Source organism: Columba livia, chromosome 1 (genome assembly GCF_036013475.1).
Source record: "Columba livia isolate bColLiv1 breed racing homer chromosome 1, bColLiv1.pat.W.v2, whole genome shotgun sequence".
Classification (NCBI taxonomy): domain Eukaryota; kingdom Metazoa; phylum Chordata; class Aves; order Columbiformes; family Columbidae; genus Columba; species Columba livia.
In genome coordinates this window covers 165,156,062-165,166,042 of record NC_088602.1, presented here as the reverse complement: position 1 = coordinate 165,166,042, position 9,981 = coordinate 165,156,062, and positions in this window count along the sequence as shown.

Genomic DNA, 9,981 nt, shown 5'->3' with positions numbered 1-9,981 from the left:
AGTTGCTCATGTTTTTTGTCACTGATAAGATGAAATTTGCTACAAGAAAAGCAGGCCAATGTTTTTACAGCTTACATCACAACTACAAAAGCAGATTTCTGATTGTTTGGGTGCTTATGTTTTTCAAAGCTTAGATTTCTTGAGAAGTGAATCTTGACTCCAATTACACTATACACTAGCTAGTTGGTTTGTTTTCCAAAATTGTATTGCATTAGCACTAGGGACAATATTAAAATAGTACTGGAAATACATACTATGGTTCAAGTTCAGTAAGAAGAGGCACAGAAATTACATGCAGTACTTGATGGAATTTAGTGGTTTCACCATAAAAGGAAATTTGTGCAAATGCATCTTTCAGTTTCAATCCACAATGGTAGTATCCATATGATAAATTATCACAACCTTTAACCTCTCATCTCATTCTGCAGTCTAATTCATTTCTGCAGTAAATGCATCTAATATTAAAAAGTCTGGAGCAATTTCTAATGGAAGTTATTAAAATATTGTCTAGGGTGCTAGTCAAGCAATAATTTTGAAGTAAGGGCAAATCTAAAAATCCATTGGTAAGATTTTTTGTTTATTCTTCTGGGATTTTATTTTTCTGATTCAATAGCTTATGGCCACATTGTTGCTGAGCAGATGCACAACACATTTAATTGGAATTTATGCAATATTCCTACTTAGCACAGTGCAAAAATCAAGATACTATCTGGAAAGAAATCATTCTGCAGCATCTTTATGTATACCACTGATAACAGTTACAGATGTCTCACTTTTTTCAGGAAAGCACAATGCAAAATTTAAGGCAAGGAGTTCACCTGTATCTATTATTTTTTTTCTTTTTTTTTTCAAAACCTGCTGGAAGCTGTTTTGTTACCATATACAGCATGAAAGCTGGAGTACCTGTGACACAGTTGCAACAGTATCTGTTAAGTCTATGCATGTCTGACTCGTGTTGATGCAGAGGCTGATTTGCATATGCATATATACAAATATGAGTGTTGAAATGCAGGGCTGCAAGACCAAAACCTGTTGCTCTGCCTATGCTGGTTGGGTTCAAATGTCTGCACATTCCTATACAATGCTTTTTGAAATCTCCCTGTTGTTAACTTATTTTGTGGCTGCATTGTCATTTCACTTCTTGAATAACAATAAAAATGGCATAAGTTGCTGAAAATTAAATTGGATTTTTATTGCCAAATTTTGTCTCCATTTACCTTACTACCTTACAACCCCTAGTGAAGTGAACAGAAAGGTTATATATACATGAATGTTGGTGGACTGTGTCCTTTAAAAATAAAGCAGTCTTGAGTAATACAGGAAAAAAAGATACTGTTCTTCCTTAATTTCCAGTTTGAACATCAGTTTTTTGGAAGAATCTTTATGTTATTCTTGATTCTCTGAGCTACTAACATGGTAAAGTTACTAATATCTTTTCCCACTCCCTGTCTTTGAGTAAGCCACCCTACAAAAATATATTTCTGCCTTAGAACTGTCCTGTCTTCTTCCCTTGTGCTCTCTTTGGAAATGCCTACACACACATGAACAAATGATGGACCACAGATCAACCCACATCCCTCAGTGTGGTTTTTATTTCATTGGTATCTTTTTGAGGTATACACTTGTTACCCACTCTTGCTTAGGAACAGCAAAGAGTCCATGGGTGTTTCCATACTTACAGACTTATAGCATGTTTTCTAGAGGTTATATTTCTCTGGATTTCAAAATTATTCTAAAAGCTGCTTGTTCTTAGTAATGCATAATGAGAATTATTTAATCTCTAGTTCACAAAGGGAGCCGATTGCGGTATTTCTAGAACGCCAATTCACAATTTCCTCTTAGAAAAAATGCAAGCACTTGATATATCCACTTAGCTATTAGTAAAATCATTGTAGAACAACAGGAGCATCTATAAACTAGCAATATCAAAGTCTCTGTCAAGCGACTCCTTGCATGGGATAAAACTCTGCCTTTGAACTGTTCCAAGGAAAGTCCTACTGATTTTAGGGGAACAGCTTATATCTGCCTTAAAACTAATGGTTGCGACTCTGAAGTTAATGGTTAGTTCGGTATTCTTAAAAAAAGCTAACAAGTCCAGGTCTGTGATTACAAATATGGACAGATAGTTTGAGCTAATCAAATGCTAAAGGCAAATTCCCTCAGAAATATGAGGAAGAGACAGAGACTGGGACTCAAATATTTACATCATGGTCTTCTTAGAGACTGATGCTCAAAAAACAAAATAAATCACATCACAATGTGTGAAAATGAAAGTACATAGTTATGATCCAGAAGAATATACATGCTGATAATTAAAAATTTAACATGCAAATAACTCAGTTGACTCTGATGGGTTGCTATAAATTAAGCTAATTCCTAAGGTTTTTGTTTGTTTGTTTTAGCAGCACAGGAACAGGAATAATTGAAATCATCCTGTGGATCACTCTCTTGGTCACAAAATGACTCATCTGCTGAGCTGGTAACAGAACTGTCTCTGCTGGATATGCATTGCTTTCCCTGTATTCCTGGCATCAGGCTCACTGCTAGCTCAGTGTGATCTGCAAACTTAACATCACCATCTGCTACCACTCAAGTGGTACAACTCTTTCCCATCATTCCTGATGTTTGATGTGCCAAAACCAGAGATTTTAGAATTTTTCAAGTGCTTTGAAGCTGGAAAGTGCTAAACTGCATCAATTTTATGTCCAGTCTGTCCCATCACTTGCATAATCTAAGTTGGATTTTAGAGATCTCGGAACCCGGTTCTACAGAAACTTAAAAAAAAAAATGAAATGCAAAGGTCAGTCTGGGGTGTATATTTATGATGGCTGTCATAAGACACACACACTCCATGTATTCCTACTGACTCCAGCATAACAGAAAGATAGAGACAAAACACAGTTGACGTAAATCACAAAAACCAGTGAATCAGATGCTTGCCAGTCTTGAATGGGAACAGCTGACATAAACACAGAGGACTTTGGCAGGAAAGGCAGCATTGGTAAAAAAAAACTCAAATGAAAATGCCATCCACAGAAAGATGGAATAAATTCCAGGTAAACCTATCTGAAGGAAGGCTTAAAACTGCACAAACGGCAAATCAGGAAGACTTCAAGAGCAGAACAGGAATTTGAAGCAAAAATATAACTATTTGTGAACTGATTTCCCTTGTTCCATGTCTTTACCCACTCTTGTCCCACATGTCAACCACTGTGAAGGGGACAGTGAAAAAACGTGTCCAAACTGTGAGAGGAAAGGAATATGTAAGCACCTTTACACCCTCTAGCAAATGCAAAGCCATCCCACTCATGCTCTTAACACACCCCCCAAATGAATTTCCAGACACTTGATATACATGTCTCTTCAATCTGATGGGGAAACAAAGTGAAATGGAAAATCCTACCGTGGTACTATAGTTTTAAGTTGCAATGACAAGGCCCTGAGAAATACAGTCTAATGACAAAGCCCTTCTCTGAGCAAGGGGATGGACCATATGACCTCCAGGGTTCCTTTCTGTGATTCTAATGCACAGTTGCTCTATTTCTTTATTTTATCACTGTAGAAACTTGTTTTGGCTTCTCCTACGTTCCTTGAATGTTCACACATTGACAAGAAAACTGGGAAGCTAATATCGTAGCCATGAATATGACTGTCCATATTTGATGAGACAAAGTGTCTGCCAAAATTCTATACCTCCAGCAACAGCTAGTTGTGGATGATTAAGCAGCAGATAAGAATGGATCAAGCAGTCAATGATAATTCCTCTTCCTGGTATTCAGGTATCATGGTATAAATTATAAAGAGAAATAATAGAAACAATAAGTGAAGCATTGTCCTTTTATTTTCCAGACACCTCATTCTTTCACACTTGAAAAGGAAAACAAAAAAAGAAAGGCAAGAGATGATCTCCTACTGCTTTGTCCTGTTGCCCCAGTTTACAAATAGATGCCCAAAAGCAGAAGAATCTACACTTGATTGTGCCTATGCTGGAGGAATTATTCATAGTGAAGGGTGAGACAAGTGAAGGAGGAAACACCTTGCCAAGCCTCCCAGGAAAATAAGATTTCCCCTCCGATTTGAAGGAAAAAATAGTGGCTATTGCAGTGCAGGAAGCTCCTGAAAAATTGCTGGCCCAAGAGCAAGCAGATTACAGGAAAAACACTGTATCTCTCCTGGGAGACACTGGGCAGAGAGAGAATTGACTGTCATCCCTTCTCTTTTATTCCATCCTTCTTGCCTGGTACATCTGATCTTTCTGTTTAAGAACTGTTAACCCTTCCTAGCACAGTAGATGCTGAAAATAATTTTGGTGTTCTTGATGGATTCATTTTAAGTAAAACAGACTGAAAGTCTACTTCTAGACTGGTTCATATGAGGTAATATGTTCCCTCTCTAAATCATTGCTACCTGAGAAGAACCCGAATGATGTAGACACAAAGAAATTAACATGAACATCTGGATCTAGAAATAAAATCCTGCCCTATGCTTGGACCTACATCTGTTGAAGTGAGTATAAGGCTTTCATTATGACCATTATTCCTTCAAGAGCTGGAAAGAATCTGTAAGGCTTTTGGATAAGGTCTAAAATGAAAACAAATACCGATCTTCAAATATTTCCCAAAACCGAAAGGGTGTTTGTTTGGCGTCTGCTAGGGGATAGGGAGGATGAACTAGCAAGCCTGAAATATATCTATTTTGCTTGCTTTGTGTTATGTCCCTGTTCAAACTGGGGGAACAGCCCCTCTATGTAGGTGCTTCTGGTTTCCTTCAGAAGCTCTAGAAAACCACATCCTGCTCAGAGTCAAACCCTCTTTCCCAAAAACAACTACACATGAAAAGTTCCAGAAGAATTTGTAGATAAAATTTTTCCCTTTCCCTATTCTGCCTCCTAGACCCAATCAGGTCTTCTACAGAATATAATAAAATAATATATAAGAATTGGCAAAAGACAATTGGACAAACATCACAGGGCCTTGGCAGATCTGGTAGTAGTTGTTACTTGACCTTTTCTGGCTAACATCCTTGGGTGTGGGAAGCCCTCCCACAGCCATTTCAATTCCTTTAGAGAGAGACAAGGAGCCAGTCCTATGCTGTGACCTGTTGCTCAATGTAGGGTGCAGCTGGAGTTGGAACTGAAGTCTCCTCCTGGGGATTCAGAGTGTGACAAAATTGCTGCTGAGCCCACTCTGCTAAAAAACACACATTCGGCAGGGCCCTCTGAGGCAAGTGATGGTCTCTATGGATTCGCTTTGTTTGAGTGAAACCTGCATTTGCACATGTAGAAGTGAAAGCCGCAGCCTCCTGAAGTCCATGGGAGTCCTTCCACTGTTTCCAGGAAATTTTAGAGCTGATTCAATAGGGTGCTAAATTGTTTTGAGAAAATATGCTTGCAAACATCAGCATTTCTGCTTGGGACTTTACAGAGGCATTCTTCCACACAATGAGATATAGCACAAATTCCTCAGGGTTCCTATGCTTACTTATATTTTTCTAATATTCAGCACTAAAAAAACCTAAAATGTGATCATGTCTTTAAGCTACTACTGTAATGCAAAAGATTAACATAACCACCAAATCAGTTTAAGCTCCAGGAAACCTGAGGCTAGTTTTCTTATTCCCCATGATTGAAAAGTCATCTTGAATGCTGTCTTTTGGCTGATGAGTTCTATGTGCTCTTCAAGGAACTTTGGAGGGTGGAAAGATATTATATTTTGATTTTATAAATTGAGCTTTCTAATACAATCGGCTGAAAGGACAGAAAGAACTGTGTGATGACTTTGTTAGATAAGCAATTATATCTGCACAGCCACACTGTGAGAGACATGGAGATAGATTAACTGCAGACAAGACTCATTAAAGCTAACAAAAAATAAAGGCATGTTCAAAAAATGTTCTTCCTTTAAAAAAAAAAGATAAGCTGTAAGAGATCAAATAGATCTGTTACTGAATCTTTTGGGTATGAAAGTTAAACTCATGGTTGGAGATACCCCTGTTCGATTTCATCACAACTATTTTTACTTAATGTTATATTTACTTAGAATTGCAAAACTCAATGATTTCTAAAAGAGGGGAGATGGACAAAAAGTTGATGTTCAGTTTTGCACCATTCAGGCTTCAACTGATCACAGATGCAGCAGATAACATGGTGATTTACCTACATGAACCTTGTCAGATCTGTGAAGTTCATAATTATTCAAATTAGACAAGATTATGGAAAAAAATGGCATGAGAGCCTCAAGTTCCTGTTTTCCATATATTCCATTGATAACCCAAATTTTGTCATGTCTAGATTCTTCAACATGGAAATTAAGTGGAAAATATAGTTTGGCAGCTCACTAATGGTTTTGCCATTTGCAAGAAAAGTAGCTCTATGTAAAAAAAAAAAGAAATAAATAAAATGTTAATAGTTGATGTTCAGCATGCTCTGCAAACCAATTTGGCTTTCAAGTCTGACACGGTTGGTTTTATATTATACTGCTGTTTTTTTTTTTAGCTAGAATTAGTGCTGTCAGACCTTTCATTTTCCTTTGTTTCATAAATATATTATGTTGCTTCATTTTCTGTAGTGATAAGGAATGGTAAGATTATTTTCAATATTTAAAATCTTTAAATCTATTTCTTATTAAATTACCAGAAGATAGTTCATGTTTGGTTTCAGGGTTTAACATCAAGTCATTGGAAAAAATGCACACTGGAATTACCTTTTATCCCCTGCACATTTTGCTTTCAACACCTTGAATCTCAAAATAGCAAAATTTTATTAAACATTCCTTTTGCTTCTGTTGCAATCCAAAAAACTGCATGGACTGGAGTTCTGTTCAGAACTACTGTTTGTGCAACAGGATTTAATAAACAGTAGCTAAGAAAAAAGGCCAGAGCAATTCATATGTAGAAACGAGTAGATCTTTTCTGCAGCACTCTGAGTAACTTGGCTAGGTTTATTCAAGAAACACAGGAACTTGTCCTGCTGAGTCATTGTTCTGCAAGTGCTATGCCACTTGCCTTGCAGCAAGAGACCTTGGGGTACACCATTTGTGGGGGACAGGGCATAGACAAGCCTACTGCCCCTAAAAAAGGTCCGTGGAGCTCCACTCTAAGCAAATGTTGCTTCTGCTTGGGAGATGCACTCCCATTTTCCTGCTCATGGGAGTTTCTTCAGTGGCAAAGGTGAGTCCTGAGATGCGAAGTAGGCAACCTCAGGCAATCGCGGAGAAAAAGAAAAGGACTGCTGATAAACAGTGAAACTCATTGAACCAGTACCTCATGGAAAGTAAAAGATGCTATCATCAATGGTTCCACAGGAAAAAAAAAAACGGAATCTGATACTCAGGTTTTGGTAAATAAATATAGGCAGAAATATTTGTAAGTCTGTGTTCTCAAACACCTTGAACTAAAAAATTCCTTCTCTGTAAGGTTTTGAAGACATAAATACCTCCAAGTAATCATTTTTCTACCTTTTTTTTTTTTTAGACTCTTGGAAAGGGTCATCTTTCTTTGGCAAGGTCTGACGAACTGTCTGCAAAGCCAAACACTCAAAACTAAACTTTCAAAAGAAAACATTTAGATGAAACACATGCAAGTTTTGACACTTAGTCAAAAGGAGTTGGAAAGCAGCCAGCATCTTATATCCTACCTAAGTCCAAATCCAACAACAAAGTATTTTTAAGGTGATTTCAGGAATTTGACTCAGATTGCTCTGAGACCTCATTCCAAGGCCATCAGGCCCTGTAGAAAATGCACTTGCAATTTCCTTAATAGACCTAGAGCACTCTGTTCCTTCCTATAATGGCTCAAACATTTACCAAGGTAGAGGAAAATCTGAGTTTGCTTCTGTTATCCTGATGATTTCTCCTGCTCAGAGCATTAGGGTATGGGGAAAGAAGATCATGCCTGTTGAAGCTGTGACTGTGTGAGAGCACACAGCTCTGCAACCTGGTGTGTCAGGGTAGGAGTGGAAAAAATGGATCCTGACTTCCTGCCCCCACTGTATAAATCTAACCTGCAAGAACTGATGTGAGAAAACATCATCTCTATTTAATTTTTTTAAAGGAAGAATTTATGATCCTACTTTCAGGGGCAGATCTGGGAGATCATTTTAAACAGGCAGGAATCACTTTTGCTGAAGCATTTGGCAAGGGACTAAGTGCACTAGAGGAGACTAGATTTAGGACACATCATTCTTCTTATCACCTAGCTCCAGGCTGTACGTATCTTTCTGATACAGAGGTACTCAGATTGTCTTTAAACCCAGCTGGCACTCTGGATTAGGAGTTTAAGGTACATCAGTGTCTAGAGCCAGCTGCACACTGGGAAGCAGCACATTCAATATTGCATTGGCTGAGTGATCAGTTGTGCTCACTGGGGACTATGTGAAGCCAAGGAAGCCTTGAGCTTCCAGACCTAAAGCTGTGACAAGACATTTGCTCCAGCCTGCAGTGACTTGGGGCAATGATCGGTATTCTACCCCTGGGATCAGGAACATAAAGCAGGTTGTATTAGGTTAACGTGGTGGGATATAAGTCTCTTTGTAATGCTGTGACAACTGGTTTTTATTCTCAGTGAGGTTTGAAAATGTTCAACTACATGTATCTATAAGAAACTGGCAATGAAACCAACCAACCAACCAAAAAAAAAAAAAAAAAAAAGAAAAAGCAAAAATAAGATTTGGGACTTGTACAGAAAGAGCTGTCTGCTAAGCTCTGCATTCCCTCATAAGTGTTACAAATTGTTTGCCTATACTACTTTTGCAATCCAAACTAGAACCCAAATGAATTTCAGAGAACTTACTTTAATGCTGGTTTGCTCAAGGAAGGCTGAAATATTGTTTCGGTTGCTAAACATAAAGCACAGCTTTGAAAAAATGCAAGGGCTGGTATAGCAAAAATCCCCACTCTCAGAGACGTCTATGAAATCAGTGTAAGGAACTCAGGAAAATCAATCACACTTCAATTCACTTTAATTCCCTTGACAGGATAGACCAATAGATGGCTAAAAACGGTGAAAGACACTATTAAAGCTAGACTTATTTTGAGAAGCAGATTGTGAAAAATGTCATGTAGTTTGACATTAGAAGCTGCTACTTCTTTGAATTGCAGTGGATTGGATTCATATCTCTGGAAACAGTTGGGACATCAATGAAGAGAAGCCAACCCTTTCTGCCCCTGCTTACCTGTGAGGCTGCTAGCCCAGCTCCTGAAACAAAGATGAGAGATTTTTGTCATTGCTCTTGTTTTCCTTCTTCTTGCTGAATGGAGACTGGGTATTACTCTCTGAGCTATTTTCTTAGATTCTCTGTTTAAACAACCAATCATTAACTTGATTTATTTGGAAGAAGAAATCCAAAAATATCAAAAGCTATGCACTTTAAATACTGACTCAAACATGGCATTCTTAATTCCTGTGAGAGCCAGGGAGATTATTCAACTCATTTCAGGAAAAACAAAATGTCACTTTCACCACCAATCTGAAAATCCAAGCAAGTCAAGTGAAAAAAAATGAATCAAAAGGAACAAAATTTATTTTGTTGCCTTAGGATACTCGATAATGAGTGTCTTATGAGGGATATGTAGAAATTTGCAATCATGATCTAGGGATCTGTCTTGTCCTCTTTTCCACACATGAGCAGGACCATGGAAATCAGTGGGTCTAAGCAACAGGAGTAAAGTTCTGCAGGATCAGGAACCTGAGCAGCAGTATTAACTTCCTCTCTTTTTGGAGTGTACAGGATTTTGGACGTGGTGGGGTGCCGAGAGGAGGAAAATACCATTGAAGAAAATACCATAGGACTAGGAAGGTCATCTAAATAAATCATAACTAATGAGGCATCTGCCATTAAAAATAAATCATCATAACTTTGTCACTATCCAATTTCCCATTAAATTAGTTTCCAGATATGACATCAGGTCCAATCTTTTCCTATCAACATTGATGCTTTATTATTGTAAAATGGGAGCACTGGAAAGATGAAAATGCTCAATGTGC